The sequence below is a fragment of the Glycine max genome, chromosome 15 (assembly GCF_000004515.6).
Source record: "Glycine max cultivar Williams 82 chromosome 15, Glycine_max_v4.0, whole genome shotgun sequence".
Taxonomy (NCBI): domain Eukaryota; kingdom Viridiplantae; phylum Streptophyta; class Magnoliopsida; order Fabales; family Fabaceae; genus Glycine; species Glycine max.
The window spans coordinates 47,538,933-47,547,089 of record NC_038251.2 but is presented as its reverse complement, the minus strand read 5'-3'; the positions used below and the strand labels follow the sequence as shown (position 1 = coordinate 47,547,089).

The following is an 8,157-nucleotide window of genomic DNA, read 5'->3' as shown; positions in this document are numbered from 1 at the left end:
TGCAGGTATGTTGATTGGGCTGAGCTGCATAGAAAGGGATTTAATTAACATCCTGAATTTTGGAAAATTCGTATAATTCCTTGCTTTCAATCTCTTGGAAAATTCATATCCTCTTAAATTTATTGGTAATGCCTGTTACTGAACTAAATAGAAACAAAAGTTTTTAAGCTGAGATCTGCTACCTTGATGTTCTTCATCTTTCCATCCTTCAGTTTAGTATTCTAGAAAAACTTTACTGCTTTTCCTTGGTTTTAAACTTTGATTTTCTTATTATAAATAATTTCTCTATAGTTGTCTAACATTATTTGCTTCATGAAGGTACAGTAAAATATACTTTGAAATCATGGCTCACTTCTGGATATGAAGTATTGAAAATCAGAAATATCCTATGGGTAATGGAACACCCTATTTGATAACTTAACTTATATAAATTTTGTTTTTGGTTCATTTTGAGGTTTTGTTAATGATGGAATTAATGAAAAACCTCTGGTGGTTTCTCTTTCTTCAGGTTATGACAAGCAGAACAGGGATAGCAAGTACCAACCCAATTTCTCTGTTTCATTAGTGTAACTAGCTTAGGACATATACTCAACTCAAATTTGCATACATGCTTTCAAATTACATCTCCTTATGATATTTTGTCTTTTTGTGGGAGGTATTATTTTAAATCACCGATCACGATAATTTATTGGCATTAAAAGTGGCATCTCATATAGCATTTCTTGTAAGAAGATAAAATATCACAGGAAAATGTCATCTCAAATCATGTTTCTTTCTATCTACTTGACAAAATAACCACAGGAAAATGAAGCTCTTTTCCATATTTCAATTATGACTGTTTGTTTTCTCTTTGGGCAGTATTGATTGTGTTATGGACTTACCCAATTGGTTACTTGGATTAAGCTTTGGGCATTTGCATCTTTCATATGACCTATATTATTATTTATCAATTTTCTACTTGAGTTTAAGATGAAATTCTTTGTTGATGCGTTTTTGGCAGACATTGTCCTTATGTTCTTGAGGCTATGACAGCTTTAGCAGAACTTGGGTCTACTGCAAAGGACATCATTTCATTCATTCCTCAGGTTTGTTGATAACAAGCTGAAAGAACTTTGTGGACTCAGTAAATTATGTCAATGCTATTCCTATGAGTTGACTGCTTGAATTTTTTTACGAAGTGATACCCCTGCTAAAGGATTGCAGCATTTCCCTACTTTACATGAAATTTCCTTGAATTGATCGCTTAATGTCTAAATTCTGATGTATATTCTAAATGAAAGTTGAAACTATTATTGGAAAGAATGAAGAGACCATTATGATTTTTGAAAAGGTAATACAGAATTGTAGCCTATTATGTTAATATATTTAATTATTTATCCCTACTTCCAAACCTGCTTATTTACATATGTGCTTATTGAGGTTATATTATATTGATAATTTGGTGATCATAGGGTTGATCAATTGATCCTCACTATCTTTTACAGGCAAATGAAAAGCATCTTTTTCATTTTTGGGGATGTAAAGTCTCCAAATATAAAAAATATAAAAAAAATTTAGCATTTCTACATCGGTTATGACATGACCGATGTAGAAATACTAATCATTCTAAGACGATCGCGTGTTCAAGACCGTCTTAGAAGGTTCAATATTCTAAATCGGTTCTTCAACGACCGTTGTAGAAAAATTAGCATTCTACATCGGTCCTGCAGTTGTGACCGTCGCAGAATGCTGCGTTTATTACATCGATCACAACTAAAGGATCGATGTAGAATGATGAACATTCTAAGATGGTCATTGACAATCATCGTAGAATAGGTGACCACTTTTAACATCATCTCCTACAACAACGGTCATAAACCGATGTAGAATGTCCCTTACAATCGATGTAGAATGTCTTTTTTCTAGTAGTGTCCATTATTATTGAGAACAGTTGTCCCCACAAGGTACTTACTACTTACAAAGCAAAAATTAGTAACTTGCGCGTGAAATGTTCCCCGAAACAATGCAATGCTGGCAGAAGGCTGACTCAATTTTAAAGAGTGTTTCTCCATCTAGTATAAAATTTCATTGTATTTGAGAGCGGTGGTCCCCACACATTACTTTAGGAGGCAATCATCACATACTCGGGCATGAAACAACACCAGAAATCATGTAGTGCTGACAGAAGCTCAACTTAATTAAGATTTATTGACCTTTCAAAATAATGTGAATGTCGCTCCTTATTTGTTAAACCATACAAATAATTTTTAATATTTTTAATTAATTTAAATCAATAAAAATATGTTTAGTACAACTTTGTAAGAAAATGTGTTTGTATTAGGTAGCAAACTAATGTCAAAAGTTATTATGAAAAAGTGTTGCCATTGAGAGTGGTGGTCCCCATGCGATACTTAGAACGGAGGGATTACTCACTCGTGCATGGAATGACACCAGAAATTACACAGTTCTGATAGAAGATCGGTCATCTCAATTTTAAATATTGCTACTCTTATTATTATGAAAAAATGTTGTTGTTGGGAGAGATGTTCCCCTCATGGTACATAGTAAGCAGGGATAAGTAACATGCGTGTGAAATGACTCTATATATTTTGCAGTGCTGGTAGACGGTCATTTCAGTTTTAAAGAGTGTTACTCTTATTATTATGAAAATCCATTGTTTTAGAGCAGTTGTCCTAGACATTACTTAAAAGGCAGGGGTAAGTAACTCGCGCATGAAATAACACTTTAAATGATGCAGTGCTGGCAGAAGCCAACTCAGATTTAAAGAGTGTTACCTTATTATTATGAAAAAAAACATTATGGTTAGTGGTCCCCAAACAGTATGTAGAAAGGAGAGATTAGTAATTTGCACATTAAATGGCATTATAAATTGTGCAATGCTGGCAGTAGGCTACATTTGTTTTGAAGAGCATTACTCTTCCTTGTTATGAAAAATGTTGTCATTAAGAGTAGTGGTCTGCACATGCTACTCAAAAAAGCTGGGATCAATAACTTGCACATGAAATAACACAAGAAATGACGTAGTGCTAGCCGAAAGCCAACTCAATTTTAATCATTTCCGTTCTTTTAATGGAAATTCAAATGGAAGATGTTCGAAAAAGAATAAATTCAAATGCCTTTCATTTGATAACTATTTAATTTTTAGAAAAATTATTTCAAATAAAATTTTTAATGATGAAAATAATATATTTGTGAAATTTAATATATTAAATTATATCATTTTATTTACCAATATTTATATTATAGTATCAAAAAAGAATTTCAAATAAAAAAATGTTTGAAGAAGACACCACATTTCAAATCTTAAAAATAGTAGAAAAATACTAAATACATTTTAGTTAATACATTTTTCACAAATAAATATAATTTATTAATATTTCAAAATAATGTGAATGTCACTCCTTATTTGTTAAAGATACACATAATTTTATAATTTTGAGTTAATTTTAGCCAATAAAAATATGTTTAGTACAAAATGTGTTCGGAATCTGTATCAAACTAATGTCAAATTTTGTTATGAAAAAATGTTGCCAATAAGACCGGTGGTCCCAATGCAGTACTTATGAAAGAGGGATCGGTAACTCTTGCGCGAAATGACGCCAGAAATTATGTAGTGCTTGGAGAAGGCCATCTCAGTTTTTAAGAGTGTTACTCTTTATTATTATAATAAAAAAAATGTTGTCGGTGAGAGCAGTTGTCCTAATATGTTACTTAGAAGTTGGGATCAAAGACTAGCAAATGAAACGACACTAGAAATGACCCATTACAGGTAGAAGATCAACTCAGTTTTAAAGAGTGTAACTCTTATTATTATGTAAAAATGTTTTCATTCAGAGTTGTAGTCCTCATACGTTACCTAGAAAGCAAGGATCAATAACTTGCACATGAAACGACACAAAAAATGACCCAATGCCAACAAAAGACGAAGTTAGTATTAAAATGTGGTACCTTGTTGATATAAAAAACATTGTTGGTTAGAATGGTGGTTTAGAAAGGAGGGATAAGTAACTCGTGCATGAAATGAAACTAGAAATGGTGCAGTTCTAGTAAAAAAGGCTTGTCAATTTTTAACATTGTTCCTCTTTCTTATGAAAAAATGCTGTCAATGAGAGCGTTGGTCCCCACACGGTTCTTAAAAAGTAGGGATGAGAAACAAGCACATGAAATTACACTAGAAATGATGACATGATGTCAACAGAAGGCTAACTCAATTTTAAAGATTGTTTACCCTTATTCTTATTAAAAACATTGTCATTAAAAGTATTGGTCCCCACTCGATACTTAGAAAGCAGGGATCCATAACAAGCACATGAAATGACACCAGAAATGACATAGTGTTGGAAGAATGCCAACTTAGTTTTAAAGAGTGTTACCCTTATTAGTATAAGAAATTTATTATTGTTGAGAACAGTGGTCCCCACACGTTACTTAGAAATCAATCATCATTAACTCGGGCATGAAATGACACCAAAATAGAAGCAAAGCTTTGCATCTTTTTAAAGAGTGTTACTCTTATTATTATGAAAAAATGTTGTCTTTGACAACAATTGTCCCCACATGGTGCTCAAATAATACAAATCAATAACTCGTGCATTGAATGACACTAGAAATCACGCAGTGCTTGCAGAAGGCCAACTTAGATTAAGTTATTTTTATTCGTTTAAGGAAAAATCAAATGGTAGATAATGAAAAAGAATAAATTTAAATGTCTTTTATTAAATAATTATTTAATTTTTACGAAAGTTGTTTCAAATAAAATATTAAATGATGAAAATCATAAATGATTTTCATATTTTAATATATTAAATTAAATCATTTTTATTTTCAAACCTATTAAAGTATCAAGAAAAAACATTAAAGATGAACATGTTTGAAGAAGACACATTTCAAACCTTAAAAATAATAGGGAAATACCAAATACATTCAAGTTAATAATTTTTTTACAATTAATTAAATTTTATTGACATTTCAAAATAATGTGAATGTCACTCCTTATTTGTTAAACCATACACATAATTTTATAATTTTATAGTTCTTAATTAATTTTAACCAATAAAAATATGTTTAGGAAAAATGTGTTCATACTCCATATAACCAAATGTCAAATCTTATTATGAAAAAATGTTGCCATTGAGAGTGGTGGCCCTCATGTGGTACTTAAAAAGGAGGAATAAGTAACTTGCGCATGAAATGACAAAAAATAATAGTGTTGGTAGAAGGTCATCTCAATTTTTAAGAGCGTTACTCTTATTATTAAGGGAAAAAAGTTATCATTGAGAGTAGTGGTCCTCACATGATACTTAGAAAACAGGGATTAGTAACTCACGGGAAATAACACCGAAAATGATGAAGTGCTGGGAGAAGGCCAGCTCACTTCTGAAGAGCCTACTTGATGTGAATCTTACGGGGCGGAACGTTTGATAAGGCTATGGAGTTCTGGATGACGCCACTTCCAAAGAGGGAAGATAAGTCAGGATAGACGCCACAAGGATTACCTTGATAAGTCTGATAATTGGTTTAACAAGGAACCCAAAGAGAAACTCTCACCAAATTTATCAAATGTCAAAAGTTTTTTTTTATTGAAACAAAAACCAATACTTATAGTGTATCTGAACAAAAAGATAAAAATAGACATGGGTCTTCTAAACAGTTTGGGCCAAAATTACAATAATTAAAAATTATAACTAAAAACATATTTAACTTGGGTCTTCAAATTAGTTTGGACCTTCAGCAACAATTAATAGTCTTGATTAGTGTCTCTGCCTCTGGACCTTCATCCTTCTCCACTCGGGAGCTTTGTCCTTCTCCACTTGGGCCTTCGTCCTTCTTCACTTAGGCCTTTAACCTGTATTTGGTCAGTTTCAAGATTTTCATCACTACTTCTTATTTAATGTCTTTGTTCAATTTTCTCTCTTCATTACTTTTCTCACCTCTTTCTCCTTTTGATTAATCCATGGTGCAGCAAAAACACGAACAATGACTCCAAACTTATGTTTACATCTCTTTCCTTATTCTTTTGTCCTTCCACTTTCTTCATTTTCTTTCATTTAGATATTTTATTGTTTTTTTTTCTCTCACTCCATTTCATTGAAATCATTCAGAATAAAACTCTAATAATTATATATTACTTTGTGTCTAATCACATTTTCAAGCATAAAACTAAATAATATTCTATTCCTTTACATTTGTGTGTACAAATATCACATACGGTATTTAAGTTTGCTTATTTCTTTAATTAACCATACATAGTTCCTTTGCTTCAATGCATATGGATTGAACTTCCTTTTTATTTTTTTGCAGCCAAACATGATTTCGCAGAGATTGATTTTAATGTAAGTAAAACTATGTGGAGTTGTTCGTTTCTTTGATTTTTATCGTTGCATATTTTGAGTCTTTGGTTCAACGATCAAGGCACTAATATCTTGGAGGGAGTCTTTATCCTTTCTTCAAGTACTGAGACAACCCATTTTGTAAGTACAGTGATTCCATTAAAGGTATGCTAGGGAATGCTCACATCAATATTGTGGACTTATCATTGGTTGAAAGAATCAAGATTAATTCCTTACATGAAAAAATTACCACTACATTACATCTTGCATACATGTGGCTTGGTGCATTTGACTTAAAATTTTCAAAGATTATTTTTCTGCCTAGATGTCTTAGATGCGCAATGCAATTTTTTCCATAGGAAAGTTACTTGCTTGTATTTTTTTTTCAAATAGAATATTTTATGTAAAATATTACATATGAATCAAATGGAGATTGTGCTTATCTATTTTTTTATTTTCCAAAATCTGTCATGGTGAGCAAAAATATTACATATAAAAATTTTAACGATGTTAAACATCACTTCGCTAAAGTTGAAGATCAAATTTTAGCACAGTACATTAAAATGAAAATAATGTACTTGCATATAGAACTTCTAGCTCAGTAAAGTCATGTTTAACATCCATAGCATTTTTATCGGTGTACATTTGATTTTTTTACAATGACTGATTTATCTTCTGCCATTCATTCATTCTATTAAACATAAAATATTTTGAAAAATTAAAAAAAAAATAGAAAAACACAATTTCCATAATAATTTATACATAATATATTATAAGAAAAATTCTATTTGTAAAATATAAGAAAAATATTATTTTTTTCTTTGGCAAAATTGTACTGCACATATGGGACTCCTGGATAGAAAATTAGTCTTTGAAAGTAAAAATTCAAACGCACTAGGCCACATGTATCCAAGAGATATATGGCTTTTTCCTAAACACAACCAATTAAACCTATCCCAAAGCCAATACCTGTTTTTAAACATATTCCTATTCTAGTATATAATCCTATACCAAAACTGATTTCCATTGTCAAGTCTATTAACAAGTCAGTTCAAATTGATAAGTCAATTTCTAATGAAGAAGCAAAATTTAAAGAACATTTTCCAAAACCCATTCCAGTAGTTAAGCCTATCCCATAACTAATTCTTGTTGTAAAACTTATTCCTATTCCAGTATATAAGCCAACACAAAAACCAATTCTCATTGTTAAACAAATTCCTGTTGTTAAATCTATAACAAAACCAATTCCAGTTATTAAACCTGTACCAAAACCTTTTACAGTGAAAAAACCCATCCCCGCTGCTGAGCAGTCGAAGCCTTTCTTTGAAAACCCTGTTCCTAAATTGCCACTTGACCCTAAATTCCAGAAACCACTTCTGCCACCTTTCCCAATTCAAAAGCCACTTCCAACTCCATAAGATGATAAAACTTTACCTCCTCACTCTAAAAAGTATCTTGCTTAGAAAGTTATTCGATCTATTTCTAACGCCTATGTATGTGCTCCATATCTCAAAATTATTAGTTGCATTTGGATAATCCTGGGGTATCTCTCTTTATGTTGGAATACCTGTAGTTAATGTTATATCCTCAATAGAGTTCTCAATATTTGCGGTTGTCCATCAATTTTATATTAATACAATTACATAGAGTGGTTTAATTTCCCCTTTTGTTTAAACAATATTCTTAATTTTATTATACTTTTTTGAGGTTATATTTTGTGCAAGGATACTCGTAATAAACTAAATAATCACGAAAAAAATGTGCCTGTGTTACAAGCTTAAATAAATGCAAACTCTCATTTGTTTCTTAGAAGAAATATAATATATTA

General features: G+C 31.2%; 1 pseudogene; it reads left to right on the top strand.

Moving 5' to 3' along the window:
• Positions 1–388: 388 nt before the first annotated feature.
• Positions 389–7,827, top strand: LOC112999622 (proline-rich protein 4-like; annotated as a pseudogene).
• Positions 7,828–8,157: the final 330 nt, after the last annotated feature.